The following is a 13,418-nucleotide window of genomic DNA, read 5'->3' on the forward strand; positions in this document are numbered from 1 at the left end:
ATGTAGCGACCATGAACAACTCATTGAGTGAAAGTCTAGGTGAACCCACTTCTGCTGTGACATTTGCAAACTAATAACAAAACACTCTATAGCTCACGTTCTTCCTCCACCTGGGGAGAGGATAAGAGAACAAACATGTGACAGATGTTAGTCACATTGCTACTGGAAAGCACTTGGATATTACGGTGGTAAGTGTGATAGAAGAGGGACCACCTGTCATGAGCGACCACTTGCAGAGTCCATGGAACTTTTCCCCCTATAATTTAACTGTGAAGAAACTGTGAAGAGTAACAACTTGTCATCTGTGACCAACGACCACATTTTCTTACCTCCATTCATAGGTTTTACTGTATCTACCTTCTGATTGTATTGTCTCTCTTGGGAACCCAAGCTTGAATAGTATAGTACATGCTAATTAGCAATGCTTTAGTCACTCGGTAAAATTAAAATAATTATCATAGCATGGAGCTACAATATATGCTATTTACCATCTAATGCCAGTATAACTAGATGTTTTCTACTAAACTTGTGGAATAAAGTGGTTGTAGATTTACATTCCTCACTGTTTCTGAGTAATGATTGTGTTAGTGTCTGCTTCATCACTTAAAAGCATCCTTTGAATCCCATAAATCTTTCATTATTATGGGATGCTTCTCCATTTTTATCTTTCCTGAGCTCTCTGTTGCCATATTGCAATTAGTCACTCTTTCCTCTTCTCCTGTCTGGGGCCAGGTTGTGCCATGCTGTCCAGTTAGTGGGTGAGGGGAAGCTACTATCCCTGGGCCCAAAAGATGATAGGGAGAAGCCAGGTGAGGAGAAATCTGAACTTGTAGCAGGAGACTCAGGAGGGCAGTGCAGTGCAGGGAGGATGACATGAGCACAGCAGTGCTGGGGCAGAAGTGGGGAGGAAGAAGGGGGAAGGTGATGTTAGCAGCAGCACCTTGCCTGGGCTGAAGGGGAGTGAAGGGGAGGCAACAAGGCCAGAGAGGAGGCCACTGTGAGAAGCAAGGGGAGAGCTGACCAAGGCAGGGAGCAGGGCTAATGGGAGTGGGCAGGAGCGGAGATGGAGAACAGAGAAGATTCCAGAGCAGCTCCTCTCTGGCAGGGGATTAAAAGGCAATATGCACATTGCAAGCCTGGGTGGTGCGGAGGTCAGGGACCAAGAGCGGGAGCAGAAGAGGATCAAGGCAGCAGGAACTGGATGTAATGAGTCTTCTTTCCTTTTGTCTCCTGTTAGACAAAGAGGACGACAGGATGAATTTCCTCAAGCCAGAAAAGTGCTGTAAGATCCTCAGCTGGGCCATGTCAGGGGGGCAGGGTGTTTGGGTTCAGGATAGAGACTGTGTTCCTACCTTTCTCACCACCTGCCTGAAAAAGATAATTCTGCTGGCTCCTTAGCAATCACATACACTCTGGACTGAACGTTTGTGGCATCGTTTATTTATTCAATTCCAAATTTTCAGGGAATATCCTAGGCAGCAATGGGCAAAACTCTGCTGATTTGGGGAAAAACTGGAAAAGCTTGATTTCCACTGGTGTTAGTGACAGGGAAATCAAGCATCTGTTTCCTGTTGTAGGTAGTGGGGGTGGGTTACCTTCTTCTGTAGTTTATGGGTGCAGGTCACTTGCCAGGATTATCTTTGTATATCTCACTTAATCATTTCCCTGCCATTGCAGAGGCCTTTAGCACTGCTGCATCTCGGTCACTCCTATTCTCTGCTTGTGGTGTGTACTACTCTAGTCTCCGCTGGGCCTTATTTACTTTGGTCTCATTTCAGCTGTTGGGCTTAGTGTGCAACTGCTGGGTGGTGTTGGTGGCCAGTGATATACAGGAGGTCAGACTAGATGATCTAGTGGTCCCTTCTGGCCTTGAACTCTGACTCTGTTCAGACTACATTTTTCTTTTCTTTGCTTTCATTGATTACTCCTAGTCACAGCTGCTTGGATTATCCTAAACAACTGCCTCCTTGGTGTTGCTTAAATAATTCAAATACATGTCCAGCAGAGGTTCCCAAAGTGTGGTTTGTAGACTACGGGTGGTCTTCAGAGAGAAAGCTGGTTGTTTGACCCAGATGCTAAATTTCATTAAGAATCTGTTAAAATACATGATATACTTTCCTAATAATACCTGTATATTGAAATAATTCTTGTAGTTCTGATCCACACTCAGCGAGCACAGGGTTCGATCTATGGAGGGGGAGGGCATGGAAGATGGTCTGTTTGATCGCAAATAGGACATCTACAAGATTTCTCTCTTAAAATATAGTTGATGCTAAAAAATTAAGAACCCCTGTGTAGAGCAGGGGGTGGGAGAGTTGCAAGAAATTTTGGTATTTTAGATTTGCTTTTGTTCCCATTTGGAATGAGAGAAAATTATAACTTTTCTGAAACTGAGCTACCCTCCCCCCCCAAAAAAAATTGTTTTGGAAACATCATAGCATGGCGTTCCCATGGCGTTCCCGTGGAAACATCATAGCATGGCGTTCCCATGGCGTTCCCGTGGAAATATGTGAAATTGACATTTTTGTCGGTTTTACTGCTGCTGATCACTGAACAGCAGAGAGGAGAGTTTAGCAGTATCAAGAGACCTGGCTGTAGCTGGGGCTCCCAGGGCTCTTTCTGTCAAGCTGGAAAGCCAAGTACCTTTGAGAACCTCAGCTCCAGCTGGGGCTCCAGGGAAGGCAGGCTCCAACAAATCTGGCTGTGTTTCAACAAAAGTTGTGTTGAAACTGTAATAGATTTGCCTAAACACTTCTCTTCAATCAATCAGCAATATTAAACACTTCTCTTCAATCAATCAGCAATATTAAATTTCATTGGAAAATATCTGATGATCTCTCCCCCATAGTAGACAATCACCATAGGCCTGATCCAAAGTCAACTGAAGTCAATGGGAGTCTTTCCATTGACCAGGGATCAGCAACCTTCGGCATGCGGCCTGTCAGAAAAAGCCCCTGGCGGGCTGGGCCAGTTTGTTTACCCGCTGCGTCCGCAGGTTTGGCCAATAGTAGCTCCCACTGGCGGCAGTTCGCTGTCCCAGGACAATGAGGACTGTGGGAAGCGACGCGGGCCGAGGGATGTGCTGGATGCCTTTCCCGCAGCCCCCATTGGCCTGGGATGGCAAACCGCAGCCAGTGGGAGCTGCGATCGGTTAACCATGCGGACACGGCAGGTAAACAAACCGGCCCAGCCTGCCAGATGCTTTCCCTGATGGGCCACGTGCCAAAGGTTGCCAATCCCTGTTTTAAAGTATTACTCTTTGGGCCAGAGAGAAGTGAGAATAACTCTATAGTTTGATGGTTGGGCCATTCAGGGACAACCACATTGCCATCCCTGCTTTAGAGCAGGGATTCAAATCTAGGTCCCTGTGATGGTATATATACAAACCCCAAACTGTCTTGGAAGCTGCCCTGGGTTTAATCAGTCCTGCCCTGCTTCACCAGCAGGACTTGTCAGGTTTGGAAGGGGTGGTTAAGTAAAAGAGAGTCATCTCAGCTGGGGAATGATAGGGATGGCGAACAGGCTGGCAGCTCCCATGTTGTGTGAAAAGCCCAGTTGGGGCCAGAAGCTGACTGAAGACTGATCTGCCAGGACCTATCTGCAGGAAGGTAGGCCTGACGCAGGCTATTAGTTTTTTATTTTATTTTTATTTATTTATTGTTTTTGGTACCTGTACCCTGTTGGTCGGAATTAGGCAATCTGCTGTAGCTGGGGACATCCTGAAAGGAAGGGAGCTGAAAGTTGAGCCCAGTGGAGCTGAAGATTCTTGGTTAGTGTTTATGCTGAGCTTTGACTTGGGGACTCCATTACCCCGGAAGGGGTGTGTGTGAGAATTTTCGCAGTGACTGGCCAGGAGGGCTAAGCCACAACCATAACTGAAGTGTGCTGAAGATTCCATTGGGGAAACTGAGGCAGAGATGCTGCAGTGCCACACAAAAGCCTGAGGGGGCATTTGGAATTGGCATCTCCACCACAGTCTCCCACATCCCAGGTGTGTGTCCTAACCACTGGGCTATTGGGTATGGGGGTCAGTATTGTCACCAGGTTTTTTTCCTGTTTTGTCAGTGGTGCCTAACTCCCCTTGTGAATATAGCCTGAAAAAACAAAATGTTTTGATTTGAATATTGTAAAATGAACCATTCTGACACTTTCTTTTTTTTCTTTCTTTGTTTTGACTGAAACAATTGCTAATTTTGATATTATAGCCTATAGGTATAGATCAGCAGTTCTCAACCCGCAGCCCAATTGGCATACAGTCCTGGCCCAGCTCAGCTGCGTGCTAAAGGTTGGCCCGCGTGCCGGGGTCTGCTGGGTTCCCAGCTGCCCGGCGCAGAGGGATTTGGCTGGGCTGTGGCAGGGGTGGGGCTGGACGGCCAGCCCCGTGTGGCTGGAGTCTGGGGTCAGGGATGCCAGCGGATCCTGGGGGGTTGGGAGTCCGGGGCTGCTGGACAGTCCTGCGAGCTCCGGGGTCCGGGTCCGGGGCATGCATAAATATATATAATGAACAGTAAAATCCATTCACTGGGATTCTTCAATAATCACTTTTTGAACTCATGGTAAAGAGCCAAATTTTCCAACCCATCCTTTAATGCCAGAATTACAATTTCACCGTGATCACATCTTCCTTCTGTGTTTGGTGTTGTTTGATAAGCTGAGTTTTGCACATGACAAGCTTTCATTTGCAAACTGAATATAGTGAGATGGCTAACGACTGGATTTACAAGCAAAACGACTCAGCTGATTGTCGTCAGATGAGGTTCATTAATAAAGTAGATGGAGCAAACTGAAAGAGAGAGGTTATCAGAATTGAAGGCGGGAGAGAGGGAGAAGGGCAAGAGGGAGGGGAAAAAGAAAAACCAAGGAAAAATACACAAAAGGACAATTATAGATGGAAGAGGAGAGAGAAAACTGGATAGAAAATGTGGACACAGAGGCAGCTGTGTCAGGATGTGGTTCCAGGGAACATAGGGCGTAGGGCCAGGGTGCAGTCCAATGGAAAAGGGGTGGGAACAACTGAGTTAAGTAGCAGTTTAAAATGAAATTATGTGACTGACCTTTTATGATCAGATCATGGTCACACTGACCTTGGCATTACCGTATGTGGTTAATGTTTGTTTGAGGATGGGATGTTCTTGAACAGTGTCTCTGATCTATTAGATAAAAACACACGTTACTTCAGTGTCATGCATGCAGCTTTTCATGTTCGAACTATTTTTTTCTTTAGCAAATACTTTCTTGTAGACTATTCAGAGAAAATCATGTTGTTTTTTTTCTGTTAATGCTCAATTTTAATTCCCTGCAGAGCTGACTTGGAATTACAGAAATGCAGGACTGGAAAGGACCTTGAAAAGTCAAGTCCAGCCCCCTGTGCTGAGGCAGGCCAAGTAATCCTAGACCATCCCTAAATTGTCTAAATTGTTCTACAAATCCTCCAGTGACAAGGAGTCCACAATCTCCCTTGGAAGCCTATTCTAGATCTTAACTGCCCCTATAGTTAGAAAGTTTTTCCTAATATTTAACCTAGATCTCCTTGGCTGCAGATTAAGCCAATTACTCCTTGCCCTACCTTCAATGGACCAAGAGAACAATTAGAGACATTTTAAATTAAATCTGAAGGGCATCAAAATGTGAGACCTGTCTATTATCCAATATTCTTTCTGTTTTAAAAGGTTTTAAGCAGAGGTATATCCTGGATTTCTGAATTAGTGGATATAGGCAAGATTTAACAGCTCCCTCATTGGACCCTTTGAAAGAGGGATCTTGGAAAGATTGTCTTGGAAGCCAGCTCTAAACAATGGGGAAGGGCAGGGACAATGGGCCAACAATATGTCAACACAGACAGAGTTGTTGATGGGCATCTCTATTTTAATAAAACCCAGGACTTGATTCTGGTCTCTGTTATATCAGTCTGGAATCAAGGCAATGACACTGAGACAATGATTTTGCTCTAGATTTATGTCAATCTTAAGTACTTTTATGCACCTGCCCCTTACCATGTTATCTTAGCACTCACAAAACCCCTGTGAAATAGGAAATCATAGAATTGTAGGATTGGAGGGGACCTTGAGAGGTCATCTTGTCCAGTCCCCTGCACTCATGGTAGGACTAAGTATTATCTAGATCAGGGATTGGCAACCTTTGGCCATGGCCCGCCAGGGTAAGCACCCTAGCGGGCCGGGCTGGTTTGTTTAACTGCCGCGTCCGCAGGTTCGGCCAAGATGGCTCCCATTGGCCACAGTTCGCCGCTCCAGGCCAATGGGGGCAGTGGGAGGCGGCGGCCAGCACATCCCTCAGCCCGCGCCGCTTCCCGCAGCCCCCATTGGCCTATGTCATAGTTCTGTTTATTAACTAGCATTTCATGTTATTCCTGTTATTCCCCATACTTCTCGCATTAGTATACAGACATCTAAGATATTGATTTAATTTCCTCCCATGTTCTTTCTTGTCCCACCCTTATTCCTGTTGTAATGGCCCCTGCTGCCCCAGACTCTGACCCTTCTCCCAGGCCTCCATGTTTTAGACTTCTCTGTGGGCTTTTGTCACCTGCCTACATCAAATCTAGTTTAAAGCCCTCCTCACAAGGTTAGCCAGTCAGTATCCAAATATGCTCTTCCCCTTCCTCGATGGGTGGACCCCCATCTCTGTTTACTATTATTCCTACTTTTCTGATTGGGAACCGAGATACAGAGAAACTAAGTGACTTGCTCAAAGTCAAACAGGAAATCAGACAGACCATGGATTAGAACCTGAACCTCAGTCACAGGTTACTGCCCTAGTCACTGGAGCATCATTACACCAACATAACTTAAAAAAATAGCCCACAGCACTGACCTCACTTCTTCTGCAATATGATAGACTGAACAGTGATTAGGACTGGTTAAATAATAACACCAGAACTGTGTTAATGTTGCAATATTTATCTGAATGAATTATTTTATATATAATACTTTTCCGTTAGGTACATGGCTTACATAGGTGGTCAAATAGTTTGAAAATATATTAATCAAATAACATGGCATTTTTTCTGAAATTAAAAAATAATACACAAATGATTTCCTCCAAAATACATTCTGTTTAGCTCTGATGTTAGTTTAGGTTTAGCTTTGTGATGTTACTTTTTGTTTTCCACTCTCACAAATGAGCCAGTTTGAATTAGGTCAATGTTTGGATGAGATTCTTCCATGAAAAAAAACTCTTTACTGCTAGTGATTTAATAAATATTGTTCTGGAATCAGTGGTGGATAAGTACCGGTGTCAGGAGGCACTGTGCTGCTAGAGTTGCTGTCTTTCAGAAGAGATGTAAAATCAAGGTCTTGCCTTCTTACGGCACTTTTACAAGTGTATGGAATGTTAGGCCAGGTTGTCTAGCTGAATTCCAACAATGTATGAGGTTTGGCCTACTTAAAATTCCTCTGTAGCTGCAAAGTCCGGCATGTACTGTGTCATCTTTGGATGAAAGATTCTGAATATATTTGTAATTGATATGTAATGTTACCTGAGTCATAAAAGACAGCTATGGCACATAGGGTCAAGGAATGAAATCCTGGCCCCACTGACGTCAATGGCAAAACTCCTATTGAGGTCAGCAGGACCAGGATTTCCTCACAGGTGTTTAGCTTATAGGCTCTTCCCTACTCAACAAACCACTTAGGCATCTGTCGTTACTAAGAATAAAACACATATTGAAACAAAACAATGTTTTGGGGGAAATGATATACTAAGAATGTGTTTAAATGCATCTTTGAAATAAACTCTGTATAGATGGACAGAATAGCAGAAAGTCTTCATAGCTTCACATTAATTACACCGATCAGAGTTTTGCTATAAACAGGTATGTTTCAACAGTTCTGCAAGGAGAGCATTTGAATTCTACTTGACACTTACATTAGTTTTACAAAATTGTTATTGAGGTTACACTAATTCTGTACAAACAAAGGAAGATATGGTCCCTATTCCAAGGATTGCACCATCTAAATCTTGCACAGGAAGTTTAGTTCAATATGCTATCCATTCATCCAGCTATGAAGCTGTGCAGATGCTGCTTCACAGAGCATACCAAACTGTACACATTGTTTGTTAAAAGTTTATCACTGCAGCTTCATTGTCCCACGGCATCACGCAGACATTAGGTACTCTACATCCCAGGAAAGTCTCTGAAGTGGTTCCTTCTGCAACCTTGAACCATCTATTTATAATCAATGATATAGCTGCATATTACCACGTATGTTCCTAATTGGTCAGATACTATACTATAGTAGCAGCAAAGATGACTATAGTAGTCATTCAGGTACCCAGCAAGATTTCTCATTTGCTCTCCTGTCAATTAAATATTGCTCTTCATGGTGGTGTCCAGGTTCCTTAGGACATTTGAGATGATTTAGTTGAGGATTGGTCCTGCTTTGAGAAGGGGGTTGGACTAGATGACCTCCTGAGGTCCCTTCCAATCATGATATTCTATGATTCTGTGATCTCTGAATTTGTGACACCAGACAAGTAATTTAACACCCTCTCCCTATTCCAGGTATCTATATCTACCTCACCAGAGCGTTGGGAGGCTTAGTTCATTAATATTTGTAGGCCTTTGCATTGCATTTGTATAGCTTCTAGCATTTTAGATCTCAAAGAACTACTTAGATGGAAGAGAAGCTTCTTTGACAGTTTTTTAATGCTTCCTTAAATCCATTTCAATGTCCAGAATTTAGAATTGCCCTTTCATTTTTTTCATCTATACAGGAAAAGACTTGCAGATTTTGGGAGAGTCTATTATATTTTTAGGAGTTTTACAACAGCCCCTAAAGACCCCAACTGAGGCCAGAGCCTCATTGTGCTAGATACTGTACATAGTGCAAAGAGCTGCTTGGAAAAAGCCATTTGCAGTGTATACACAAGTGTATAGGTCCTGCCAAACCCCTGAGCCCCTTCTACAGGCACCTTTATCTATTAACTATTTAGATAATACAGATGTAGAGCATTCTGGTAACAGCTCTCTTCCTATAATGAACCCCAATTAATTTCAAGTAACTATGTAGTCTTGAAAATTATTAGGCAACATTCTACTCTTCCACAGCAGGCAGTTTTATTTTAAACCACTTCCTTCTCTTACTTGTTTACATTTAGGGGATTCCTGTACTACTGTATTTTTCTGGCATCGCCTTTGCCAACTTTTGAGGCTTGCATGCAGGTTAAACTTTCACAGTTACCATCAGTTTTCTCTGCTTCTGTGTCCACATGGAGAGATTCACTCGAGTCATTCCTTGAAGACAGTTGTTCCTTGGTCGCTCTTAGGAATGACAGTTGTGGCACTAGTGTTGTCCTTTCACTTCTCCAGTGAATGGCCAAGAAGAATTTATAATTTAACTGAACAAGACAGACCCATACCTTCCTTTCTCCCACCTTTTGTATTCCTGTTATTACCTGGGCCGGCTCCAGGCACCAGCAAAGGAAGCAGGTGCTTGGTGCGGCCAATGGAAAGGGCTGGCATGTCCAGGTCTTCAGCGGCAATTCGGCAGTGGGTCCCTCAGTCCCTCTCTTCCTCTTTGAGCTGCCGCCAAAGTGCTGCCAAAGAGGAAGAGAGGGATCGAAGGACCTGCCGCCGAATTGCCACCAAAGAATGGAGCAGCACGATTGAGCTGCCACGAAAGCGCCACCGATGGTGGCTTTTTTTCCCTGCTTCACCACTTGGGGCAGCAAAATTGCTGGAGCTGGCCCTAGTTATTACACCTGGGGAATTGAGGCACATAGACTAACTGGCTTGGCCAAGATCACACAAGTAGTAGTCCCAGTTCAGGGCCTTCCTTGATTGGTGGACTTGGTACAATCATATCAATGTGACACAGAAAAAAATCTCTTTCCTCTAGTATCCTACAAACAGGTAGAGTTCAAATAAAAAAGGTTGGAGACTGCAGGACATTTGATGAAATTCTTTACCAAGGTCCAAAGTTGGAACATGGCAACAACCCTAGTTTACAACTTTGTGTATATTCACTTTTAATAACTTAGCACTGACAGAGAGAGAGTGCATGAGACAAAACTTCACTTCTTCAAAATATTTTACAAACTTTTGGGGCCTTCGCTTTTGAACTAGCTGTCTAAATCCACTGTAAAAATAAAATGCAGGGGCCTTACCCTTTCTCTGTCAGTGTAAGCCACTCACCATACAAAATAAGAAAAATGTGACCTTTCTAAGCTTTAGCAAAGGCATGTAAGCTTCTGGGATATCTCAGGCTAACAACAGGAAATGGAAATTTGATTTCTGTGATAACAGTGGAACAATGAGTTGAAGTCTGACTTGTAGCAATAAATGTTATATTCCATAGAGTTTAAACACCTGTGCTGTTGGATACTGTAAAAATCTTTTCATTATTATTGACTGCATACAGTAAACTCTTTCGAAATGTCCTTAGATCATCTAATTTGAATGCAGCCTAGGTCTAAAGACCATTGCAAGATGGATGAGTGGTGGAGGAGGAGATGTAAAGTAATAGATGACAGTGGTGTCATGGCACTGCACACTGCAATGGCTGCTGCAGCACAACAGCTAGGTCATTTGAAATAAGAATATGAGACTGCTTTCCAGAATATGAAGGACTTAGAGAGAGTGATTTTTTTTCCTTCTTGAATCCAAATAAAGAGATGCATCTAAGTAGGGCCTTGGTGCAGTCATGATTAAGGAAGAATGAACTCTATTTTATGAACCTATTCACCTAACATATGTTAGGATTCATATATAGACTCAATCATATATTTAAGAGCTGTAACATAAATTAGATCTTCACGGAGACATCACTAGTGGATGTAATGCAGTTGTCTGCTTTTCCCCCACTGTCCTACATAGTGGTGGTTGCTTTTATTGTTGTCGTCTATGTGACGGTTCTACCTAGACCCCAATGGTGTTTGGGGCCCCATTGTACCAGGTTATGTACAAAACTTGTATGAAACCATCCCTGTGCTAAACAACTTTGATTCTAATTGGACTAAGAGGCATAGGGCGGTAGAGAGAAAAAAGAGAGAACTGCTATTATCTCCACTATAAACTGGGAAACTGAGACAAAGATTAAGCATCTTGCCCAAAGTTACAAAGGAAGTCTTTTGCATAGGTAGGACCTGAATGCAGATCTCCTCAGCCTGAGGTCAGTGCCTTAACCACAAGCCCACCCTCCCTCTAGGTACAAAAAGCTCTTTAAATCTTACTGGTGAGAATGTGTGATTGGAAAATTTTAATCTGTAAAACGTGTTAAAGCTGGTTTTGGTTGAGTAGGGCTAAGGTGTGAAATGAGCTGCCAAGGGCGATTAGATTAGACCAGGGTCTGACATTTTATTACATGCCACAAAACACACCCCTCTGATAAAGTTGTTCCATCATGGCTGGAATGATCTTAAAAAAAATCAAATCAAATATTAGAATAAGTGGCCTTTTCTGGATCAATTGTTCTATTTTAACTATTTTCTTGAACTGATGCCGGTTAGTTATCTGAGCCAGACAATCAAAACCATCATTTAGCAGAAAACACTAATGTAGCACATTTATCCACAGTGCAATTCCTGATTTCAATAGACTTACATCAGAGAAGAATTTGAACCAACATGTCTTCTTGATAGGCTGGAAAAGTCTTTCCTAATGTAGCCCCTTTTCAGACATTATATCCTGCCCTATAAAAGAGAACCTATTTTTACTCCAGGATCAGATAATCACAAAGTTTAAAAAGAGAATCTGCACATGCTAAATCTTTGACAGATCTGCACTCGTTTAGTTAAAAATAACAATTCTGTGTCAGTTCTTCAACTGATAGTTGAGGTGAGAATCTGGGTCTGTTCCTGGAAACCTCAACATTTTTCTTTGTTAGTTTGGTGTCTGTCTAAAATATATTTGTTTATACACTTTCCTCTATCTTCACAACAAGGTGCTATGCCCCAGATGCCTGTAAAAATCCCAATATCATTACACAATGAAATGGGATCAGCTAACTGCACCTGAGAATAATTTGGTTTTGTAATGTTGTGCTTTGGAAAGAAAAATTGTTCACATCTTCTCTATGTAGTCAGCTTTGTGTCTGTAGTGTTGAATAACAACAGAATGCACTTGATATGACATACAAAGATGAATCCCTTAATGGTTTCAGGTTCATTTTCATACCCTGGAAAAGAGTCCTCTTGTGGGTTTTTCATTGTGATGGGCCCAATTTGATAGTCTTTACTCAGGGAAAACTTCCATTGATTTCATTGGGAATCAGGGCTTCAGCATCAGGTCCTAAATTTGAAGTACTTGTAATAAAGAAAATGTTCTGATACAAGAATAACAGACTCATTAAGATATGCACATCATTTAGAGCCTGGTCCTGCAGTTAACTGCCTGAGACTAGAACTCTGTGGCTCTGATTCACCAGTTGCAGAGCCTAAAGGTACATTCTTTGGAGGTGAGACCACATCTTTATTAAATACTGATTAGCTATGGGGATTTCTGTTGGGATACTGAGCTGTCTACCTCCATGGTGCCGGTTCCAGTCCAAGACGATAGAACCTGTAACAACTTTTGGTGACTCTGTGGAGATGATTCTGCTGGTCTCAATCCAGTTCCCAGTGGTTAAGTGCCAGATCTCTAAGGATATAGATAGGTGCCTAGTGGGATTTTCAGAAGTACTCAGGTGCCTAACATTAAAATAAAAGTTAGGTGACTAGGTACTTAGGTGATATTATGTTCTTTATCCTGCCTTGCACTCTTATAGTACTTTTTCATATGAGGATTCCAAAGCACTTTGGAACTGGGCCTCCCAGCCCCTCTCAGAGGCAAGCAGGTTTTATAGTATGCATTTTAGAAATAGGTAGACTGGAACAAAGAGTTTGAGTTGCTTAATGTGACACAGCACTTTGCTAGTACTTTGAGCTGTTTGGAGCTAGTACTAACTACAGTACTACTAAGTACTAGCTATTTCTTTCCAAATTGATCCCTTTAATTTGTAGGTAAAGATTTACAGCATTTGGCTTTGTTTAAAATAATTTTCCCTCCATCATTTGCAATGTGATGGTCCTAATCTTGCAAATCGTCTGCATATATAATTCTCACTGAGGTCAATGGAAATTCTGTTTGTGGAAGCCCAGCAGGATCAGGCTGAATATGAAAATTGGAAATCAGTTAATTAAGTGAATAAATAAAAAGCCATACAAACAGCAGCCTCTGACCTAGGAAATAGGGGGGCATTTTTTCAGGAACCCATTCTTGGCATGAAAAGTGCTGCACCAGTATGAAACAATTAAGAGCATATAAAATACTAAGTTAACTTAAATAATTTAAATGTCTGACATAATGTTTGATACCCATGATTTTGGTGGGGCAATGGGGATGAAGGCAAAGCAGTCCTCACATACTCATTTGAAATTGCTCACTATGTTTCTCTGTAGCAGCTCCTTTTATCTCTTTATCT

The 13,418-nt window shown here is 42.5% G+C and overlaps 1 long non-coding RNA gene across 1 annotated transcript in view; it reads left to right on the forward strand.

Annotated features, from left to right (window-relative positions):
- LOC123365833 overlaps window positions 1–13,418 on the forward strand; it is a 173,745-nt gene that overhangs the window by 124,385 nt on the left and 35,942 nt on the right. The window lies entirely within an intron of this gene.

The sequence above is a fragment of the Mauremys mutica genome, chromosome 3 (assembly GCF_020497125.1).
Source record: "Mauremys mutica isolate MM-2020 ecotype Southern chromosome 3, ASM2049712v1, whole genome shotgun sequence".
NCBI classification, from domain to species: Eukaryota; Metazoa; Chordata; order Testudines; family Geoemydidae; genus Mauremys; species Mauremys mutica.